Here is a 22913-nt window from a genome sequence, read left to right on the forward strand (position 1 = left end):
GACATCATAGCAGATTTTGGACTTACTCCGTTAGGATCTGTGCCTGACCCTTGGAAGAGAACCCAAATTAGCCTGAAGATAACACCCGCTTCGCCCATTGAGACATCTTGACATCCACCGACAGTCTTCCGTAAGGTAGTGATGTTTGGCAAATGCATGCAGACGACATCTTGACAGAAATTAGAGGGGTTTTGCAGACTCATGAGGAGTGGCAGTGTGGGAGACGGGTGAAAATATAGGCTCTGGCCTCAAATGGGCCCCGTGCTGCTACTTTTTACATGTGTACCTAAGGCAAACCACTTAAGCTCACTGAGCCTCAGTTTTCTCATCTGTAATTAGAGGGTATTAAGGGGCCCAACCTCATCAGGTGGTTGTGAGGAGCTATTTGGTCATTCCAGGTATGAGGCACTCTGCTGAGAACACAGTGGTAAGGAATAGGGGAGACTGATATTAAGGAATAGGGGAGACTGATATTAGTCAGATAATCACACAAGTGAGGGTATGTGAGGAAAAAGGGAGAGAAGTGCCCTGAAGGGAAGGAACATGTTGCTAAAAGGAAAACCTCAGCCACATTAAATTTAACAGAGTCTAATTGAGCAAAGGACGTTCGGGAATCAGGCAGTCTCCGGAGCCAGAGCAGGCTCAGACCGACTCCAGTGCAGCCACACGGTGGAAGATTTATGGACAGAAAAGGGAAGGTGATAGACAGAAAGCCGAAGTGAGGTAAAGAAACAGCCAGATTAGTTACAGCCTGGTGTTTTTCTTGTTTTAACATGGTTTGAACAGTTGACCTCCTTCGATTGCCCCTGTGATTGGCACAAGAGTAGGCTACAATCTGTTTACACCTCCATCTAGGATACAGTTTCCCGTGTACATAGAAACTTTTAGGCCGAACTTTAAATATGTGAGAAGGCAGCTTTAGACTAAAGTTTTTTTGAGACAGGGTCTCCCTGTGTCACCCAGACTGGAGGGCAGTGGCACGATCACTGCTCAGTGAAGCCTCTACCTCCTGGACTCACATGATCTCCCAGCTCAGTCTCCCAAGTAGCTGGGACTACAGGCATGCGCCACCACACCCAGCTAATTTGTTTTCTGTTTTTAGTGGAGATGTGGTTTCACCATGTTGCCCAGGCTGGTCTTGAACTCCTGGACTCAACCCATCTGCTTGCCCCGGCCTCCCAAAGTGCTGGGATTACAAGTGTGAGCCATCATGCCCAGTCTAGGCTAAAATCAACAATGTTCCTGACCAAGAGAAACACTTTATACTGAGGGGTAGAGCAGTCACGGGAGCTTCTTCCCAGGGAAATGTAAGAAAGCACACTTAATGCCTGGAACCTGGCAAGTCCTCAATAAACAGCAAGGTGGCAGGGAGAGGAGGAAGAGGAGGAAGAAGGTGCAGACATATAGGAAGCCAAGGCCATGTGCCCATGTACCCCAGAGAAAGCTTTGTGTACGTGCCAAACTTTAATCTGAGATGCCATGATGTCAATGGCCACTGAGGTCTACAACCCCAGAATGCTTGGCCCTGTGATGAGTTGACAGTCTGAGATGTAGACCCTCAGTGAGAAGGGTGAGACCAGATGGCAAATGATGCCCCCTGGGAAAACTGGCAGATGCTCCAGGGCTGCAGGATTGGAACTCGCCTTGCGGTAATTTTATCAACATCATCTGAGAACTTCCCTAACTAAAAAGGCCCTGTCTGCCAACCTTCCTCCCCAGGCCTTAGCATTCTCAGCTTTTCAGTGAGGAGTTTGGACATGTTATCTGAGCTCTAGCTATCTAGTGTAGACCTCTGCTCATCAAGTCGATGATGAAATGACAAATTAAATGTGGATATATGCAAATATATGCACACAGGTAAACTCATGTTATATAAAATAGCCACTTGGTGGTTCTGATGGAAAAATGGTTGTTCTGTGCCTTATCCTAAAGTCTTTATACAAAATGCGTGTGTTCTTAATCCTGTGTTAGTGGGGGGATTATTCATCTGCTTGTATTGAGAGATGGGCTGAGACAGAAAGAAAGACTCACATAATCCAGTGTTTTCAATTATAGTAGGAAAATGCCTACCAGGAGAGGGGAAACGAAAGCTGTCCTTTTTTTTTTTTTTTGAAATAACAAAATTGAGAAAATTAATTGCTGCTTGATGGAGGGGGAGGGGAACTCCTGAAGCAGGTGTTATTATTATAATACTCATTACTCAGGTGAATGTGGTAGAGAAGACCCCTACCTAGAAACCACAGAAGGCCCTACCTGGAAACCAGAGTCTTTATAATAATAATAATTATTATTGTTATACTTTAAGTTCTAGGGTACATGTGCACAATGTGCAGGTTTGTTACATAGGTATACATGTGCCATGTTGGTTTCCTGCACCCATTAACTCGTCATTTACATTAGGTATTTCTCCTAATGCTATTCCTCCCCCAGTCCCCACTCCATGACAGGCCCCGGTGTGTGATGTTCCCCACCCTGTATGCAAGTGTTCTCATTGTTCAATTCCCATCTGTGAGTGAGAACATGCGGTGTTTGGTTTTCTGTCCTTGTGATACTTTGCTCAGAATGATGGTCTCCAGCTGCATCCATGTCCCTACCAAGGACATGAACTCATTGTTTTTTATGGCTGCATAGTATTCTATGGTTTACATGTGCCACATTTTCTTAATCCAGTCTACCATTGATGGACATTTGGGTTGATTCCAAGTCTTTGCTATTGTGAATAGTACCGCAATAAACATACGTGTGCGTGTGTCTTTATAGCAGCATGATTTATAATCCTTTGGGTATATACCCAGTAATGAGATGGCTGGCTCAAATGGTATTTCTAGTTCTAGATCCTTGAGGAGTCACCACACAATGGTTGAACTAGTTTACAGTCCCACCAACAGTGTAAAAGCATTCCTATTTCTCCACATCCTCTCCAGCATTTGTTGTTTCCTGACTTTTTAATGATCCCCATTCTAACTGGTGTGAGATGGTATCTCATTGTGGTTTTGATTTGCATTTCTCTGATGACCAATGATGATGAGCATTTTTTCATGTGTCTGTTGGCTGCATAAATGTCTTCTTTTGAGAAGTGTCTGTTCATATTCTTTGCCCACTTTTTGATGGGGTTGTTTGTTTTTTTCTTGTAAATTTGTTTAAGTTCTTTGTCGATTCTGGATATTAGCCCTTTGTCAGATGGGTAGATTGCAAACATTTTCTCCCATTCTGTAGGTTGCCTGTTCACTCTGATGGTAGTTTCTTTTGCTGTGCAGAAGCTCTTTAGTTTAATTAGCTCCCATTTGTCTATCCTGGCTTTTGTTGCCGTTGCTTTTGGTGTTTTAGTCATGAAGTCCTTGCCCATGCCTATGTCCTGAATGGTATTGCCTAGGGGAAACCAGAGTCTTAATGAAGGTCCAAGACTGCCTTTTAAATGCAGGAAAAAAAAGTTATTGACACAAGTGCCTAATGCATTAATGCGTAGCTCTGTAGATTGTGACTTCTGTCAGTATTAAGCATTTTGTAGCTCTAGCTCTTAATGTTACTAGGGGCTCCTGACAAGTTTGCTCAGTGGGTCTTACAGACTTCAGGAGACTTTCCCTTGGCTACAATGGTTCAGATTTGGCCCTGGAGATGCAGAGAAGGATGATCATGCTTTAGGAGCAGAGTATAACTTAGGTATGTGTATGTGACCTATTCTAAGGGAAATGGCCCCATGGCTTTGATATGGGTACCTTCTTTTTGTCTTTCTTATCTCTGAGCCAGGGGAGCTGGGCTTGTGAGTTGAATGCAGTAGTAGCAAATAGCTTCCAAGCCAGAAAAAATTCAAACCCCAAGCCTTTCCCAAGTAAAAAGGCAGAATGCTTGGATGGTGTTTTGTTGCAATTATGTCAAAATGTGAATGTGGAATTGTATTTTTTGTTTGTTTGTTTGTTTTTCTTTTTTAAGATGGGGTCTCATTCTGTTGCCCAGGCTGGAGTGCAGTGGCATGATCTTGACTCACTGCAACCTCTGCCTCCTGGGCTGAAGCCATTCTTCCACCTCACCAACTGGGAATACAATAGGCACAGGCTACCACGTCCAGCTACTTTTTTGTATTTTTGTTAGAGACGAGGTTTCACCACAGCCCAGGCCAGTCTTGAACTCCTGAGTTCAAGTGATCCACCTGCTTTGGCCTCCCAAAGTGCTGGGATTATAGGCATGAGCCACCAGCGCCCAGCTGGAATCATATATTTTTAATTATGAGGTGTTATCACATGCACCACAGTCATGTTCGACCTTAATGATACCTCTGACCTTGCCTCCATTCTTCCCTCCATCCCTAAACCACCATCCTCCTCTTCAGCAGTCCCTGAGCCTGCCCTCATCCTCCTAGCTTTACACACTATGGAAAGAACATTGATGTTATTCATCACCCCTGAAAAATGCTGCATGGAGCCCAAGAGTTACTTGCGATGGTGATGTCAATGGGAACAATTCATTATTCTATCAAGCACTTGGCATGTCAGTCAATGAAAAAATATGTGCTTTAGAACTGACAGCTCAAAATAGTCTTTTCAGCTATTGGCATGCCAAGATTTTGATGGTATAATGAATTATTCTTTAAACCTATCATTTCATCCTATCAATTTGGTCCTATAGTCTTTTTTGGGGGGAGGAAAAGGTGGGGGAACTAAATTATAGAACTTATCTCAACTAGCAAGCAAAATAACTTTGCAACCTGGGAAGGAAAGACTAGAGGTGTGAGAAGTAGAATTAGAAAGAATGTTCCTCAGGGAAGAAATTGAGATAAATATATATTACAATTCACTTAAGTATGGGAAAAGTCCCTGATTTTTATGTGACTCTTGGGCATAAAACATAGTTTATTCTCATTGACCACCTGTAGAATTTTCATCCTCATTTTCCATAACAATGCACTGGAAAAATCAGAGACAATTTATTATTCTGTTTACATTGTTATGCAAGCTTGCTGAGCAATATAGTTCCTGATTATTTAGGACGTGCAGGTGTTTAGGGTAGTCTTGGATGGGACTTTGAGTTTGGTTGGAAGATCAATTTTTTCCAGTTAATCTCCATATGTAGATAACTTTTCCCACACTTGATGTATGGTTTTCTTACTCTCATGTGGCTAATTAATTCTGTTCATTCTCAAATCTGACCTCTTCAAAGATCTGCACCCATCTCTTCTCCCCTGAGTGTTTTGAGACCAGGGTGAGAAATTGGACAGCTTGCTGGCTTTATGGGGAGTGTTTAGCACGTTGGCGTGCATTTTGGGTGACTTCTGAACATGGCACAAAGCATGTTTAGGTTTCAGCTGGTTGCTTTCATCCTAAAATGTCAGCTTTATTTCTAGGAACAGCAGCTGCCCCCCCCTTTTTTTTTTCCTGAATATCTCCGCTGAAATGCTTGATGTAAATGTTATTTTCATTCCTGTTAAATAATGCCTTGTTGCTACAGCAATGGTCATTTTAAATACCATCACAAAATAACAGTGACACCAATTTGTTCTCAGGATTGGGTCCTAATTGTTCACCCATTATTTGAAAATAGAGAACTGCCTCATTAATCCACTGCAGAATATTAAGCATTTCATTAAAATATTGCCCAGAAAGGAGAGTTACTTCAAATCCCCTTCATGTGTCCTTCATAGCCAGCAATATTATCTATTCTGCATTTTTAACTATCAACCTGAAGAAAAATCTGGGCATCCATGACCTTTTAATTTGTGCTTCAAAGAAAACATTTCTTAATGTTATGTAATAAATCAATCATTACTTGCTTAATAATCTTAATGCATGTCTTTGAAGTCAGCGATCCACAAGAGAGGCTGGGATTTTTAAAAATTGACAACTCTCTGGTCATTTGATGTAAACTGTGTTTCATTGATTTGCTGTGAAACCGTACTTGATATTAGCTGCAGGTAAAGGCATGAGATCATGAAGAACAATGAAAAATGAAGAAAGACACACATACACACATATACACATTTTCATATAATTTCTGTAATGCATAGGAAATATGACATTTTACTAAAGTATTTGAAATGTGTCAGATAATACTAACTCCACTTTAAGTCCAACTTGTTTTTGTACTTACTATATGTATAAAATGGTTTATACAATCTCGAAATGACAATTTGCAACTGTATTTTCTATGATTCTATAGAAGCATTATTTAAGATGAAATTTGTCCAACTTCTTTCAATCATATTTTGTCTATTTACCTTGATTTATTTTATCTGAAGACTTTTTCAATTTAGACATTTTTCATCGTACGAAGAACATCCTAGTTGCTTATTATTAATGCTCTGTTTATTAGACCAAAAAAAGAAGCCCTGGATTTTTATTTTATTTTTTAGAAGGGCTTCAGATAACGCAGTTGCAGATCCACTGCTACTTTAATGACTAACTGCTGAATTACAGGTTTCCTGATTTGAAGTGTATTTAGAAAAAGCAACAAAATGCAATTAATCTGATAGTAATAGGAACGGAAGTTAATATTGGCCTGAGGCTAAATTGCTCATTGTAAACATCTAGCCTGAATAATTTACAATCACAAATGCTTACTTCTGGTTCCTAAAAATGTCCTCTCAGTTGCTGCCTGTACAACTCAGCTTGTCCCCATTCTTCAGAGAATTCTACCCAGATGTTACCAAGGTGTTGTCTTGGTCACTGTAACAGTGACAGTGACTTTCTTTGCACTTTCCTGGATCCTTCTTCTCTGCAATGGAGAGCCCCGAATGGCATCTCAGGGAATGCCCTTGGTGAAGGGCATCTCAGCTCACAGGTTGCCTGCTGTATGACCTTGGGCAAGACATTGGACCCCCCACCCCCTGGGCCAGAGTTTAGGAAGACCTACCTTAAAATAGTTACGGTTAAGGATCAGCAAATAAAACCTGGCCTGTTACAGGAACTCCAAAAAGCTCTGGCAACTCCAAAAAAGGGAGAGAAAACTGTGCTGCAATATTTCACTGGTTTGGTTGGAGCGGGGGCACATCTCACTTATAACTCCCAGGCTCAACTTGGGAAATTATCACCAATTGCAGGCTGACTCTTCACTCCTCTCTGCTTCTTTCCCCATTACCTTTTCCATCATTTCTACTCAATAATTAATACGGAAAGGCTTTTCTTTATTGAAACAATGCTCCCAAAAGGTTTTTTACATCTTCTCTAGGTTGTTTCACTTGCCTTTTATCTGAACATTTGAAACACATTTAGACAGAATAGGTTTTATCTGTTATTTTTGTTCCTTTTTATTTCTTGTGTAGCTACTACTTGTAGTAGTATTCCATTATAGAAATATATGAAGATACTGCTAGAAAAAAATCACCTAAAGGATACCATATTTCTCAATCCAGACCTAAGCTGTGTGCACACTCTCCTCCACAACTCTCCCTTAAATACATACATTTTACACAAATTTTACACACATATATGTATGTAGAGATAATTTTTTTTCATGTGAGGCCATATATGTGTAGGTGTGTTTGTGTATATATAAAATATATATATTCATTAAATGCATATTTGTGGATAACCTGTTTACTAACAGGATTTAATGAATACCTCTCTACTACCATACAATTATTTGCATCAGCATTTTAGAGTTCTGTGGATAATTTCATTAAGCCAATCCCATATTGTTGGACAGTTAGACTCTTTCTATTTACTATTTAAAAAATAACTGCCTTCAATATCCTTGCATAAAAACCTTTGTGCATCTGTCCAGTTACTTTCTTAGGATAAATTCCTAGATATGGCACTACTGGGTTCCAGGGCATGCACACTCTTAGAGATTTGATCACGTATTGATAAATTTAATTCCATCCAGAAACGTGGCACCTTTTTTTTTTTTTTTTTTTTTTTTTTTAGAGATGGAGTCTCACTCTGTCACCTAAGTTGGAGTGCAGTGGCGTGATCTCAGCTTATTGCAACCTCTACCTCCTGGGTCCAAGTGATTCTCCTGCCTCAGCCTCCCGAGTAGCTGGGACAACAGGCGTGCAACACCATGCCCAGCTAATTTTTGTATTTTTAGTAGAGACAGGGTTTCACCATGTTGGCCAGGCTGGTCTCAAACCCCTGACCTCAGGTGTTCGTCCCACCTCGGCCTCCCAAAGTGTTAGGATTACAGGCATGAGCCACTACGCCCAGCCAATGGGGCACTTTTAATCTAGCCCCTCAGCATATATGTGAGCATCCAATTACCTGCTTTATTCATGGGATATTCTAAGTTGATGGACGCAGAGTAGCAGAGTAGCTTTTACACAAAACATTGTGTGAAATATGGAAAAGATTACACATATGGGATCAATCTTTGTTTCCTGTATTGAAACAATTCTAAGTACTCTGGTTAGCAAGGCAAGTTTCAACAATGATGTAAAAGACAAGGATCATGACTGAATAAAAAGTATATCTAGCTCTAGAGGGCTGGACCACACACCAGGAATTATTGTTTTTGATTGAATAGATCCAATAAAAGAGCAGTGGCGTACATTATTTAGACAGCTCAGTGGCTGTCACTTCTCAAACTAGGTTAAGTAAAAAAGGTTACACAGGTTAATTAAAAGATAACAACATGCAGTTGGACACAGTGCTTGGGTAATTGTTTCTTCCACTAAGATAAGTATGCAATGCATATTATGGAGGTTTAGAAAAAAATAAACTTGTGTGACAAAAATGGGACTTTTGTATTTAAAGCTGGAGTGCTCTTCTTATATTAGATATTTATAACCTAGACACATAATGAAACATTTTCAAAATTATCTACAAATATTGACTAGCAACACTGATCAGTGGACTTGGATAGTTTCTAATTGTACTAAAAATATGACATTAAAAAACCTTTTAAGGGGCCAGGCACAGTAGATTGCACTTGTAATCCCAACACTTTCGGAGGCCAAAGTGGGCAGATTGCTTGAGCCCAGGAGTTCGAGACCAGCCTGGGCAACCTTGCAAAACCCCATCTCTACAAAAAATACAAAAAAATTAGCCAGGCATGTTGGCGTGTCTATAGTCCCAGCCACTCAGGAGGCTGAGCAGTGGGGATCCACAGGCCCAAGAAGTCAAGGCTGCACTGAGCCATGATTGCACCACTGCACTCCAGCCTGGGTGACAGAATGAGACCCTGTCTCAAAACAAAACCAAACAAAAAATCCCAAAACCTTTTTATATGGTTAGCTTCCAAGATACACAAAACTAAGGTGAATAGTACAATGGGCGCCCACATGCCCATCACTCACTCACAGGTCATCGATATAATGGTCAATTATTTTATCTATACTCCACTCCCTCCTGCACTGGAATATTTTGAAGCAAATTCTCAATGTCATATCATTTTATTCATAAATATTTTAGTGTATAAAAAGGTGATTTTGACAGATTGATCCCAGTTTAGTTTTCTGATCCAGCCTTATCAGAGTATCTTTGTAAAACGTGATTAATTATAGAACCTCAGAAAAATCATTTGACTTCTCTAAGTCTGTTTCCCGTTCTGTAAATGAGATACTTAGACATCATAGTGGTGATACAAGGATTATAGGAGATAGTTCAAGATAACATAACATCAAAGTGATGAAAAAATCTAAATAATCTAAATAATCATCATTGCCATTATCATCATTGGAATTCAGATTTTATAGGTAAATGACACGGGAGTGTTGAAAAGTGGAGTAATAAGATGTAGGGGCTTAACCATAAAAATGAACAATATAATGGCATTCGCAGAAATCTGGTTGGAGTTGGAGACCATTATTCTAAGTAAAGTAACTCAGAAATGGAAAACCAAACATTTTATGTTCTTGCTTATAAGGAGGAGCTAAGCTATGAGGATGCAAAGGCATAAGAATGATACAATGGAGTTTGGGGACTCAGGGGGAAGGGCAGGAGGGGGTGAGGGATAAAAGACTACACTTTAGGTACAGTGTACTCTGCTTGGATGATGGATGCACCAACATCTCAGAAATCACCACTAAAGAACTTTTCCATGCAACCAAACATCACTTATTCTTCAAGGACTATTGAAATAAAAAAAAAAATGCAAAATATCAAAAATTTCAAGCCTGAAAAATAAAAGATGTGGGGGCTTAAGAAGCTGTTGGGAGAGATGAAGATGGAAAATGTGGCAGATGTATTCGAAAAAGGTGGGTGAAGTAAGATATACATGATGAAGGAGCGTCTGTGCAGACAGCCAACATTCAGACATGGGGGAGAGTAAGGACATGAGTGTCTGATGGTGGTGGTCACTTGTCAGTGCTCTGCTTCCATTCAATAGGATAAGAACTTGGGGAAGTGAAACATCAGTGGAAGATTGATGAGGAGGAGACAGAACTTGAGTTTCACAAATGTTAAGTTCCATTAAAGGTCAAATTCTATCATAGTAATAAATGCTATTATAATGGAGAAGTTGAGCTATATATGGAAACAATTTTTAAGTCTTGCCTGATGGGTCCCTAATTTCCAGAAATGATTGATATCCCAAATTTATATGTGACCCATACATTTAAGTCATCCCTTGGAATTTAGTTTTGGGGGGATTTAATTGGTACTCTATTATGCTAATCTTATCAAATGAAACTGATTAAATTATTTTGAAATTTTGGATCCTAAATGGCTATTTACACTGACCACTGGCCACCTCCTCCTTCTTCTTTTTTCTTTTTTTACTGATATCAGTAACTTTTTAATTCTTCATCAAAAAAATCACATACAGAATAATTTCACAATGCAGAATCTTTCCAGATGCTTGTATATTTTATGTTCACCAGCAAATTATTTTTATTTGAATATATCAGAAATGGCTCCAGACACTAACTTAGACAACCCTTGCCTTTATTCAAAACGTATCTATCCTATGACCAATTTCAAAAGGACCGAATAGCCACAAAGGATACTTTCATGAATGGCATAAAGGAGTTAATGGCTGCTAACAGGTTCACTGGGGTCATGCCTCTCAGATACCATTTGCAATTAACAAGGACTTCAGGTGCCTTAACTAGAAGGAATGGATAACATGGACATTTTATTGGCAATGCTAGGGAGAGAAATGTGTAGGGTAGGAAGGCATTTGGTGTCTTTAAGTCAAATCACCCAAAACAACATTTATAAATCACATTAAGGAGTTTAGATTTTATCCTCAACAGTATACCTTCCAACAAAAATGGCAAGCAACATAATCATATTTGGATTTTAGAAAGGTCACTCTGGACCAGGGAAAATAGTAAGGAGAAAAGTATAGAAGTCCATGAAACAGAAGAGTGACGAGGATGGAATAACGTGGTAGATAATAGCAGTTAGAATTGATAAGCCTTTGTTATCATTTGGCTGCAGAGGGTGAGGGAGAAGGAGGAGATAAGGATGCTACTCAGGGTACAGATTTGGAAAACATGGTGGATGGTTGCATAGCTTGCTGAGATAGCAAAGGCAAAAGAGAGACAGGTTTGGGAGGAAAGATGGCAAGTTCCATTTGGGATGTGCTGAATTTGAGGTGCCTGTGAGCTATCCAAATGAACATTTCTGGTGAACTCAGTCTTGGAGCTTCGGAGAATGGATGCCATGGGCGTAGAAATGGTAGCTGAAGCCACAGGAATGGATAGGATCATAGAGAGCAGTAAATCAACAAAAAAATACAGGTGAACACACAGGTGCTGAGCACTGCTTACATCAGCCTCTCTGGTTTGGAGTTTCCCCTGGTATAAGTTTTTTTTTGAGAAGAATCACTCCCAAGGTCAGGGAAGAAATCAGCGTCATCAGGGAAGAATATCATTCGATATTTGAGTTGGAAGAGATTCTTAAGGTCAAGTGGCAGATTAAAGATAGCCATAAATTTCTGGACATTCTTTCCATCTATAAGTAGAGTGTATTTCTTGCCCTCCCACCTCTTAATTCTTGGAGGGCTCCACAGATGCTTTCACCAATTCAATATGGCAGAAGTGACCCTGGGCCAGTATCAGAAGACTGGTAGTTTCCCATTCCTGTTGTTTGGAGTATTTGCTGTTGGTGCCCGAGCCACCACTGAGAAATCTGACTACCACCCTGCTGGAGAGACTATGTGGTCCTTGGACCCATATATAGAGAGAGACCCAACTGAGCCTAGCCTTCCAGCTATCTCTCCAGGGCACCAGAGGTGTGAGTAAATCTGTCTTGACCCTCCAAACCAGCTACCAGCTGAACACTACAGAGCAATTCCTGTGGTCCCAGTCAACAGTCACCATATGGAGCACAAGAATTGCTCATCGGAGCTCTGCCTGAATTCACGCCCCACTAAGTTGTGAAATACAACAAAATGTTTGTTGTTTTAAGTCACTGAGTGTTGGGTTGTTTAACTCAGCAATAGCAAAGAGAAACAGTTGTCTGTACCATATTCCCTCGTAATCCAATTTTGTAAAACATTATAGCATCAGTAGAGCTCTCTGTTAAGCCAAAAGGACCTATATGATGTATTCAAACCCGTGTTTCCATCTGTAAATCAAGGATAATAATACCTGTCATCCCTGCTTCTCAGAATTATTTTAGGGCTCAAGTGAGATAATATATGTGAATGCACTTCATAAATTACAAAGCACTCTACAAATATATATGAATTTAAATAGAATTGTAAAGCACTCTACATTTTTAAGTTTAATTTAAATATTTAAGTTTAATTTCAATAGAATAAATAGAATTTCATTGTAAAATGAAAGTTTTAAACTGACGAAGTTTTAAAACAGCGTTAAATATACAATGTTAATTAGCATACTTATAATTTTAAGTTACGTTAAGATTAATCAGAATTATTTCAACTCTCCATAAGTTGATTGAGAAGCTTTTCATTCGTTTTTTCTGCTTATTCAGTATTTTGATTCTTTGCAAAAGGATGGGAGTTCATTTTCACCTTGTGTTGGTCTAAAGAGCTTTATTTACTTAAGGAAATTGAACAGATTCATTTTGGTCAAGATCAAGGAGATCTGTATCCAAATACTCAGCAGGTACGAACTTCCTTGGATGACTTGGTTCTAGCTACAGATGACTATTTTAAACATTTGTCACACTACCTCATTAGTAAATTGCATTACAAAATTTGCATCAGTTGCTCAGCAATCTGGTGATCTGGTACCAGTTTTCTTCAGGGTAATTGAATTAATTTGTGTCGTTTAAATGAACACCAATCTTGCAATTTTTCCATCACGATGCCTTTGAAAAAGTGAGTGGATGGGGAGTTCAAATTGAATTGCGATCCTTCAGAGGAACAGAGCGAGGGATGCTTTCTAGTGTTGATGTTTAGTTGTTTGACACGTGCCTGTAATAGCCAATTTGAAATAACGGCAACATAAAGTCAGGTGTGAGGCGGGGGTCAGCCACGGTAGTTCCTCAGTCTATAAGATTGTTCTACTTTGGCACTATTGACAATTTTGGGCCAGATAATTCCCTCTTGTGGAGGCTGTGCTGTGCATTGCAAGATATTTAGCAGCATCTCTGACCTCTACCCACTAGATGCCAACAGTAACCCCTGACAATCAAAAACGTCTACAGACATTGGCAAATGTCTCCTAGGGCCCCAAATTGCCCTCTATTGAGAACCATTGCTGTGGACAGTCAAGTGTGTTTCTCATTCTAAAGAGCAAACAAATTTTGCCCCAAACTCCTCCTCACTTCCCACCCCTACCTCCCTAATCCACAGCTTTATACATTATGTACATTTCTGTTTGATCAGCCCATCTCCAGTGGCATTTTTATGGGCAATGATCTCTTGTTTATCCCCTTGATATTTGACAATAGACTGCTCTTCCTTAGCCCCAACTTGGAAACTGACATCCACATTTGAAGGTGATTTTTTAAAGAAGCCATCCTTTAAAAGGTCATAAAACACTTGGCATTAGGTTCTTAGAGTGTGTGATGAATATTTTAATAGTTAAAAATGTAGCCAGGCAGCACAAAGAAATGATTTAATGTTGTAAATAAATCTCTTTGTGGGATTTAATGTGCAAAAATGGACAGCAATGGCTTTAAAAAATCATTCCCCAAATGATGAGATCTATACAATGGCACACTCTGTATGTTGGATCCATATCTGGGGAGAGTGTTCACTGTATCTTTCTTAGATATTGGAGGAAGACACTAAGATCAGTTTCTCTCTTAGGACCTCCATCTCTTTTTCTCAAAACTAGAAGCCCATAAGGTTGACTTTCTGGGAAATAATACTGATACCAGATCTCTAGAGAGTGTAGCATTCATCATGGTCCGCTAGATGGTAATAATAAATAACAACATGGAAGTAGTGCTTGTGTTGTATCAGGCACTTATCTAAGAGCCTTACATGTGTTATACTCAAACTTGCAGACTACGTCAGGAGTCAACCAACTTGATATGGCCCGATGGCCAAATGTGGCTACTCCTTGTTTTTGTACAGCCTGTGAGCTAAGAATATTGTTTACATTTTTAAGTAGTTGAAAAAAATATCAAAACAAGGATATTTCTTGACAAGTGAATATGATATGAGATTCAAATATCAGAGTCTATTCAGCAAGTTTGACTGGGACATGTCCACACCCATTGGCTTACATATTGCCTGTGGCTGCTTCATGCTACGAGATGGAGCTGAGCAGTTGCTACTGAGCCCATGGCCTGCAAAGCCTAAAGTGTTTCATGTCTGGCCTTTTACAGAAAAAGTTTGTTGACCCTTGAGCTAGGTATTATTACTGTCCACATTACAGAAGTGAAAAATGAAAGCACAGAAAAAAAAATAGTTTGTTCCAAGTCATGTATCGGATGTGTGACAGGGTCAGGACTTAAACCCAAATAGCCTGGCTTCAGAGATCCTTCAGTCCACTGTGGTATCACAATATGGTGACAATAAAACTTGCCAGTACAGAACTCTTGTTAAAAAACAAAAACAACTCCCTGTAATTCAGCTCCCTTTATTATACTTTCCAGCCAGTTCATCTTTATTTTTGTACTTACAGTCCCTGAGCAGCGATAGCTGAATGAAGCGCAGAGCCTTTTGCACTCCTCAGGCTGTATATATATTCCCTTCCAAATTTCTAAGGATGAGTGTTTATAATTTTCCTTTTATCTAGGGGGATCCTGCCATAAAAGGAAGCACCCTTGAGGTGCAGTGAACAGAGGGCTGGGACCTAAGGCAAATAGCTGGCTTCCTGTTACAAAGGAACCAGTGAGGAAGGAGGAAATGTGAAGGACAGAAGGACGATTTCTAGGTCTGCTGTAATGGACATTTTAATGTCTATGTAGAACAGTTAGGAACTTAAAAAAAAAAAAATCTCATCCAACAACTTGGCCCAGAATTGGCCTTGCTTCATTCAATTTATCCATTTTAGACGATGAAAGACTACGTTGTCTGCCAGGATTTAGCGTCCAGTCCCAGGGAATCATTGTGTTTCTAATCTGATGTTTGGACCATGACGCCAACCCCTCTGCCTGCTGGTCAAGATCAGTTCCTCTTTTTGTTATGTTGTTAAAAGGCCCTCGACACAGACTGGTTTCAAACAGCATTTGGCTCCGTAGGGGACCAACTCACAGTCCTTTGGTTTTATTTTACTTTTTATCTGGCATTTAGAGAGGAGTTCATTCCTACTAGCAGAGGACTATGATAATACTCATTTTTAAAAACAGCTCCCCCAAAATTGAGTAAGGAATGTTCCAGATCCTGAACATTCAGGGTGATGGTTGCATGGGTGTATACATTTGTCAATGCTCATCCAAGGATTTTACGTCAATTATAAGGGCATGAGAGGGGGAAAAAAGCATGAAAACTAGATAGAAAAAAAGAAGAATGAGAATAGTTAATTAGAGCACCTGTCTGAGGCTGGGTAAACCTAGAATTACTCTCTAGTAATCACTTCTAATTCTTAAGATTTCTTCAATCCCAGATCAAGGTATCCCCTTGTGGGAGGCTTACATTCATTCCCTCTAATTTGTGTTCTCCATTCCTTTGAAAGCAGTCATTCTAAGGCCACATAAGGATAACTGATATTTATCCCTATAAATAGCGTCAGAAAGGTAATCTTTCTCTGCATGTCTCTTTATTATGTCACACTGGACTTAGAATTAAATAAAGGTAGAAAATCTATCTACTTGAGGTGGGGGGCAGTGAATGAATTTGGCGTTTATTTCCTTAAACTTGTAAGGAAAGTGAAAGTGTAAAGATAAGAAATATGACTTTAAAATAAAAAAGTCTTTGGTTGGAATCATTCATCATGCCTCTGATACCGATTTCCAGTCTTAGATATAAATATTTCAGGATCAAGACGCTTTCATCTTTCTCTGCCTTGCAAGAAGGGAAGATTGGAAACAATCTTCCTTAAAGTAAGCAGCTTTAATCATTGTTTCTAAATCAACTGAACTGTGTAGGGAAAAAAAGAAGATATAAGAATCCTATAATCCCTGGTTTAGTTGTAATGAAAATGTCCAGGCTGAGAAGGGAACAGATGGATTTTGATTAATTTTTACTAAGACCAGCAAGTATCAACCTCAATATTCTTTATAAACTTGTCAGGGTAAATGTTATGTAGTCATAAGAGAATGAAGAAAAAGATTTAAAATAAGATTTGTAACTGCGTTATGAATAGTTAAAGAGGATATACTTAAAAACACGATCCTTAGTGACATGTCAAAAATGCAGATTCATTGAATCACGGCAATTTTTTTCAGAGACTCTTTCAGATTTGTTCCTTTAAAAAGAGGTTGACATTTTTAAGAAGAGGACTTGTACCCATTGCCCTGGGTATCCAGTGCAGTGGGCCACAACATACCCACTGCATAGGCTTAACAGTAAGAAGAATGCAAACAAGACTCAAAGAGCTGAGAAGCTGCACCCTGGATTCGACATTTATGATTCCAGGATGATAATTGAAAACAAAGATGAACTTTACCAAGACATAATTTGGAATGAACTTAGACAATTCAGTTGCCACAGTTCATTAGTTTTATGGTTGATATTTAGGGTGCTGAGGGGCAAACTCTCAGCTTCCCTTGTCCTTTGCAGAACCTCTTCATTCCTCCAGTCAATCAGAGAACCAACTGGGAAGAAGCGCAGAAAAATCCAGGGGCTTAGAGATTTAAATTCAGCATTAACTTGCAATTAGAAATGAAGTTTTTAAAAAGGCAAAGAAAGAATCTGAAGTAGCATCAGTCCCACATTTGGGTAGAGTATGAGGTGTTTACCTCCAACAGAAAATCAATAACTGCTGGTTTTAGATTTAAAAGTACTTCTGCTGTCCAGCTTTGTCTTCTTCCCAGTGTAATTTTACATTTTCTATTACTTTCTGCCTGGTCTATGAGACGGCCACAGACTGAGGGCCGGGTGAACAAATAGAATCTTAAATATAACCTTCAGTATCATCGATACTTAACAAATTGCCAATTAAAGGCAGTATTCATCATTCAAAAACTTCTCAGATCTTGTTTGAAAACAAAACAAATTCCAACTGGGAGCAAAAATGTGATTTTTTTTTTTTTTTTTTTTTTTTTTTTAAGGATCTTTCTGAGCAGAGAACATATGGAAAATGTTCTCTCCTTCCAAGGTATAGAGTGATAGATTTACAGAGAGGAAATGGAGAATGATTAATGAACTATGTGATTGTTGTGCCTTCCGTCACTGGAATGTGGTGAGTAGTAAATGAATTAGGCATTAATTCAACAGTAGATACACCATTTTTTTCTGTTATCTTGTCATCATAGCTGTGACTTGGAAATAGGATCTACTTAGGGACAAGGATGCTGAGCTCACTGTAATGGAAATAGGCTGTTTGGGAAATTTGATCCAAGGATCATGATTTTAACTTGATAGTAGCCCACCTTCCGGGGAGCTCCTGTTCATTTTCTGTCAGTTAGGCCTGTGGGTAGAAGAGGATGCATCCATTAGAGTGGCCTCCTGTAGAAAACAACTAGGACCAACTTCTCCATTAGGCACAGTAGGCGCAGTGCCTAGGGCCCATGGAGTATTTTAATTTCTTTTGAAATTAGAAAAAAAAATGATTATAATCCAGTCTGGATGACATGCCTTTATATCAACACAATCATAAAATATAATTTTCAATGGCTTTAAAAAGTTCTTTTTTAAATTTTTTATTATCAATAGCTTTTTTATAGAGGAAGGAGGTCATGTAAGTAGGAGTGCCAAGGGCCCACAACAACCATGATGTAGGCCTGGGGCAAACATCAAGATGAAGCTGGGGCAAACTCCAAGATTTTAGTGGAAGAGAATGATGCAAAGGGGCTCTTTGCAAAGGTATGACTTGAGTGAAGAAAACCAGGAAGAGGTGGCAAAGCCCTCAGGGGTTAGAAATCATGGGAAGCTGTCACCACCTGTGGGCCTGAAGCCACAAAAGAAGACACCTCATTGGCCAAACTCAATTAGAAACCAGGGGTAAGGGAATCTAGAGGTTCAATCCATCAGCTCCAGAGGACACAGAGCCAAGCAGAAGTACAGGTAAGACAGAAGATAGATTAGAGTTGGGAGATGGAGTTGTCAACAAAGAATAACCAATTCAAGGACCCATATTCCAATTACTTCCTGTCTCTTCTTTTTTTCTTGAGACGGAGTTTTTGCTCTGTCACCCAGGCTGGAGTGCAATGGCGCGATCTCAGCTCACTACAACCTCTGCCTCCTGGGTTCAAGCGATTCTACTGCCTCAGCCTCCTGAGTAGCTTGGATTACAGGTGCCTGCCACCACACCCAGCTAATTTTTGTATTTTTCATAGAGATGAGGTTTCACCATGTTGGCCAGGCTGGTCTGGAACTCTTGACCTCAGGTGATCCACCCGCCTCGGCCTCCCAAAGGATTACAGATGTGAGCCACTGTGCCTGGCCCTGTCTCTGGAGTTTTTGAGGGGGTAAAATTGCCTTTGTGAAGGATTAATAGGATTCATGCATGAATTATAAAAGTAGAAACTTATTTTCACTTTCAAAAAGAAAAAGATTTGAGAGGATGGTATCCTTCCGGGAGCAAAGGGCCCAGGCTTTCTTGCTCAAATGCTTTCTTTTTAAAGAATCTGTCCTTTAGGGGTTGTGTTTCCTAGCCCTTTCCAATCAAGGCTCAACCTTCCTTTCTAGCCCAATGAGGAGACGGTTGGAGAATTGGTCAAGAAAAGCCTTCTAAATCAGACTGCCTGACCCAGCTCTATTACTGAATAGCTGTATCACCTCAGTTTCTGTATCTGTAAAAATAGAATAATAACAGTACATGCTTCATAGGATGGTGGGGAGGATTAAATGAAATAATAGTAGCAAATATTTATATAGTGCTTATTATGAGCTAAGCACTATTCTAAGCATGTTATGTATGTTAACTCATTTTAACCACATAGAAAAACAAAGATTAAAACCTGAAGAGAGACCAGTTTATGAAGGTATTATTTGGGTAACAGGATGTGGCTGTGCTTGAAACTAACCTGTCCTGGGTTTTCATATATGTGAATCAACAAATATTCTCTTATTTTTGGGAGAGTCTCTAAGCCAGTAACATTGAATTTCTGTTATTTGCAACCAAGACAATTCTAATAAATGAGATAACATATAGATATAGATATGTATATTGATATGGTTTGGCTCTATGTCCTCACCCGAATCTCATGTTCTGTTGTAATTCCCAACGTTAGGGGAGGGACCTGATGGAAGGTGTCTAAATCATGAGGGCAGATTTACCCCTTGCTGTTCTCATGATAGTGAGTGAGTTCTCACTAGATCTGGTTGTTTAAAAGTGTATAGCACCTCCCCTTCGCACACTCTCCCTTTCCTCCTCTGCCATGGTAAGAGGTACTGGCTTCCCCTTCATCTTCCACTATGATTTTAAGTTTCCTGAGGTCATCCAGCCATGCTTCCTGTACAGCTTACAAAACTGTGAGTTAATTAAACCCCTTTTCTTTATGAATTACCCAGTCTCAGGTAGTTCTTTATAGCAGTGTGAGAATGGACTAATATATATATATGTATATTGTATATATTTATATGTACACAAATATATGTTCATTAGCTAAATAAATTAAGGAAGAAAAGTGATAGAATTCATAGGTAATGTTGTTAAACTTTTATAGACATTGCTATAGGAAGTCTCTCATTAGAAAAGCTAATAAGGCCGGGCACAATGGCTCACATCTATAATCCCAGCACTTTGGGAGGCTGAGGCGGGTGGATCATGAGGTCAAGAGATCGAGACCATCCTGGCCAACATGGTGAAAACCCATCTCTACTAAAAAGGCAAAAATTAGCTGGGTGTGGTGGCACGCACCTATAGTCCCAACTACTCGGGAGACTGAGGCAGGAGAATTGCTTGAGCCCAGGAGGTGGAGGTTGCAGTGAGCCAAGATTGTGCCACTATACTTCAGCCTGGTGACAGAGCGAGACTCCATTTCTCTCTCTCTCTCTCTCTCACACACGCACACACACACACAACAGAACCAAAAAAAACCCAAAACTGATAAAAGTGACTTCAAATTTGTTCAGTACCTCTGGTGCCAGGTGATTGTATGTATATTTTTCAACCACCCTATGAGGGAAGTTTGAATACTATTCTCACTTTATAGAGGAAGACAGGAAGCACCAGAGAGGTGGAATAAGTTTCCCAAAGCCAATTAGCTGCTGAGTCACTTGAGCCAGGGTTCAAATCCCGATGCCTAACTCCAAAACCTGTGCTATTGTATCATACTAGTCTTCCTCGCTGTGACATACTTAGAATGTATGAGGGGGTGGCCCATGGGTTTGAGCCAGTGTAGTTTTTACCATCTTCTTTCGTTCCATCAGAGAAGGCTGGGATAACTACAAGAACGGCAAAGGAGGATGGGATCAGAACTGCCGTGATGAACACAGCTCACAGTGAAAAATGAACTCTGCATCAGCTTTGGAAAGGTGACCCTCTCTCCTCAGAGTAACTGAACTGATAGAGGCTTTTCTCTACCTGTTGGCCACATGCTGTATGGGCATTAATAGTAACGCCCCCAACACTAACTTCTGCAGTGATAGAGCAATTGTCTTGCCATATTATGTGCTTTGGCAACAATAAGAGTCTGAAGTGGTACCCACTGGGCCAAACCCAGAAGTGAATTCCTTCCTAATGACTTTTTATTTGTTACCAGTCTTCCTGCCCTTACTGAAGCAAAAGGGAGGCGCTGATCATGGGTGGAGGCCACAGAGAAGGGGGGACATTTCCCTGGACCTGAGCATGCAGCCTGTTAGTTCCCCGGAGAGGGGCTGGGGCTGCGGTGGGGGCTTGAAGGGCGGAGGAACATCCTGAGTCCTTTTCAAGCCTGTGATTCCCATCTCTTGGGGTTAATGTCAAATAATTGCCTGTCAAGCTTTCTCTGACCTTCCTTCTTCCTCAGGCCCAACTTCTTTCTCCTTCCTGTGTGCTTTCATAGAGCATTTATTAGATCACACAGTAATACTTTTTCCTTTAAAAATGTATTTCCCTCTCTTTATAATACAAAAGTCATTATATTGTAGACTACTGGAAAAAATAAAATACTCATAATTTTATCACTTGAAAAATTCATTCTTAGTATGTGTACTTCCTTTCTTTCAAAAAATATTCTAGTTTTTTTTTTTTTTTTTTTTTTTTTTCTGAGACAGAATCTCACTCTGTTGCACAGGCTGGAGCTCACTGGCATGATCACAGCTCACTGCATCCTTGACCTCCTGGACTTGAGTGATTCTCCCTCTATGCATACTTTTAAATTTTTTTCTAGAGACGGGATCTCATTATACTGCCCAGGCTGGTCTCAAACTCCTGGGCTTGACTGATCCTCCCACCTTGGCCTCCCAAAGTGCTGGGATTACAGGCATGAGCCACTGTGCCCAGTTAAAAATCTTTTACTTTTTAGTTTAAAGCTTGTCACTCCAAAAGGGCCATGATCTCTTTATATTTTAGGTGGCTAGCGCATAGTAGGTGCCTGGACAATATTTGCTGAATCTGGCTGGCACAAGCCCAATGTTGATTTCAACTTGCTTTTTAAAAAATTTCCAATTAGTCACATCAAAGTTGTCTGGAAACCTCATTAGCCAACTTGAACCAGTGAGGAAAAAAGCTTCTTCTAATGATGGAATCCTCTGTCCATCTCAGGCTTTTGGTTCTTTCATTCTAACTCTTTAATTCTGTCACTGCCTGTTTTTTTTTTAAACAGCTTTATTGAGATATAATTCACGTACCATAAAATTCACCCCCTTTAAAGTGTAGAGTTCAGTGGCTTCAATATATTGACAGAGTTGTGCAGCCATCATCCCTACTTAATTTTAGAAAATTGTCTTCACCCCAAAAAGAAACCCTATGTATATTGAGAAACCATAATAAGCAATCACTCTCCATTTCTCCTTTCCCCATCCCCTGGCTATTAGTGTCTTTCCTCTCTCTGTAGATTTGCTTATTCTGGACATTTCATAGAAATGAAATCACACAATATGTAGTCTTTTGTGATTGGTTTATTTCATTGAGCAAAATGTTTTCAAGACTCATCAGTGTTGGAGAATGTATCTTTTTTTTGAGATGGAGTCTCACTCTTTCACCCAGGCTGGGGTGCAGTGGAGCAGTCTTGGCTCACTGCAGCCTCGGTCTTCCGGGTTCTAGCGATTCTCCTGCCTCAGCCTCCTGAGTAGCTAGAACTACAGGCACACACCACCACGTCCAGCTAATTTTTGGTATCTTTTCTTTTTTTTAGTAGAGCTGAGTTCACCTGTTGGCCAGCGTCGTCTAGAACTCCTGAGCTCAAGTGATCCACCCACCTCAGCCTCTCAAAGTACTGGGATTACAGGCATGAGCAGTCATGCCTGGCCTATCTATCAGTTTTTTTAAAAAATTACTTTTTACTGTTGTTCTGCATGTTTTTTTTTTCTATCTACTTGTCCTTCACATTCTTTGAGAGCTCCCTAACTGCCTGTGTGTTCAGATGGCCTCTGTTATCTGATACTTGCCTTCTTTGTCCAAGCAGTGTGATATCTCCTATATCCCA

The 22913-nt window shown here is 39.9% G+C and overlaps 1 long non-coding RNA gene across 1 annotated transcript; it reads left to right on the forward strand.

Annotated features, from left to right (window-relative positions):
• Positions 1–17438: 17438 nt before the first annotated feature.
• Positions 17439–22704, forward strand: LOC140709780 (uncharacterized). The gene is made up of 3 exons (XR_012090504.1): positions 17439–17581; positions 20716–20820; positions 22623–22704. It is a non-coding gene; the product is annotated as an uncharacterized lncRNA (long non-coding RNA).
• The last annotated feature ends 209 nt before the right edge of the window (positions 22705–22913 follow it).

This window comes from Chlorocebus sabaeus, chromosome 22 (genome assembly GCF_047675955.1).
Source record: "Chlorocebus sabaeus isolate Y175 chromosome 22, mChlSab1.0.hap1, whole genome shotgun sequence".
NCBI classification, from domain to species: domain Eukaryota; kingdom Metazoa; phylum Chordata; class Mammalia; order Primates; family Cercopithecidae; genus Chlorocebus; species Chlorocebus sabaeus.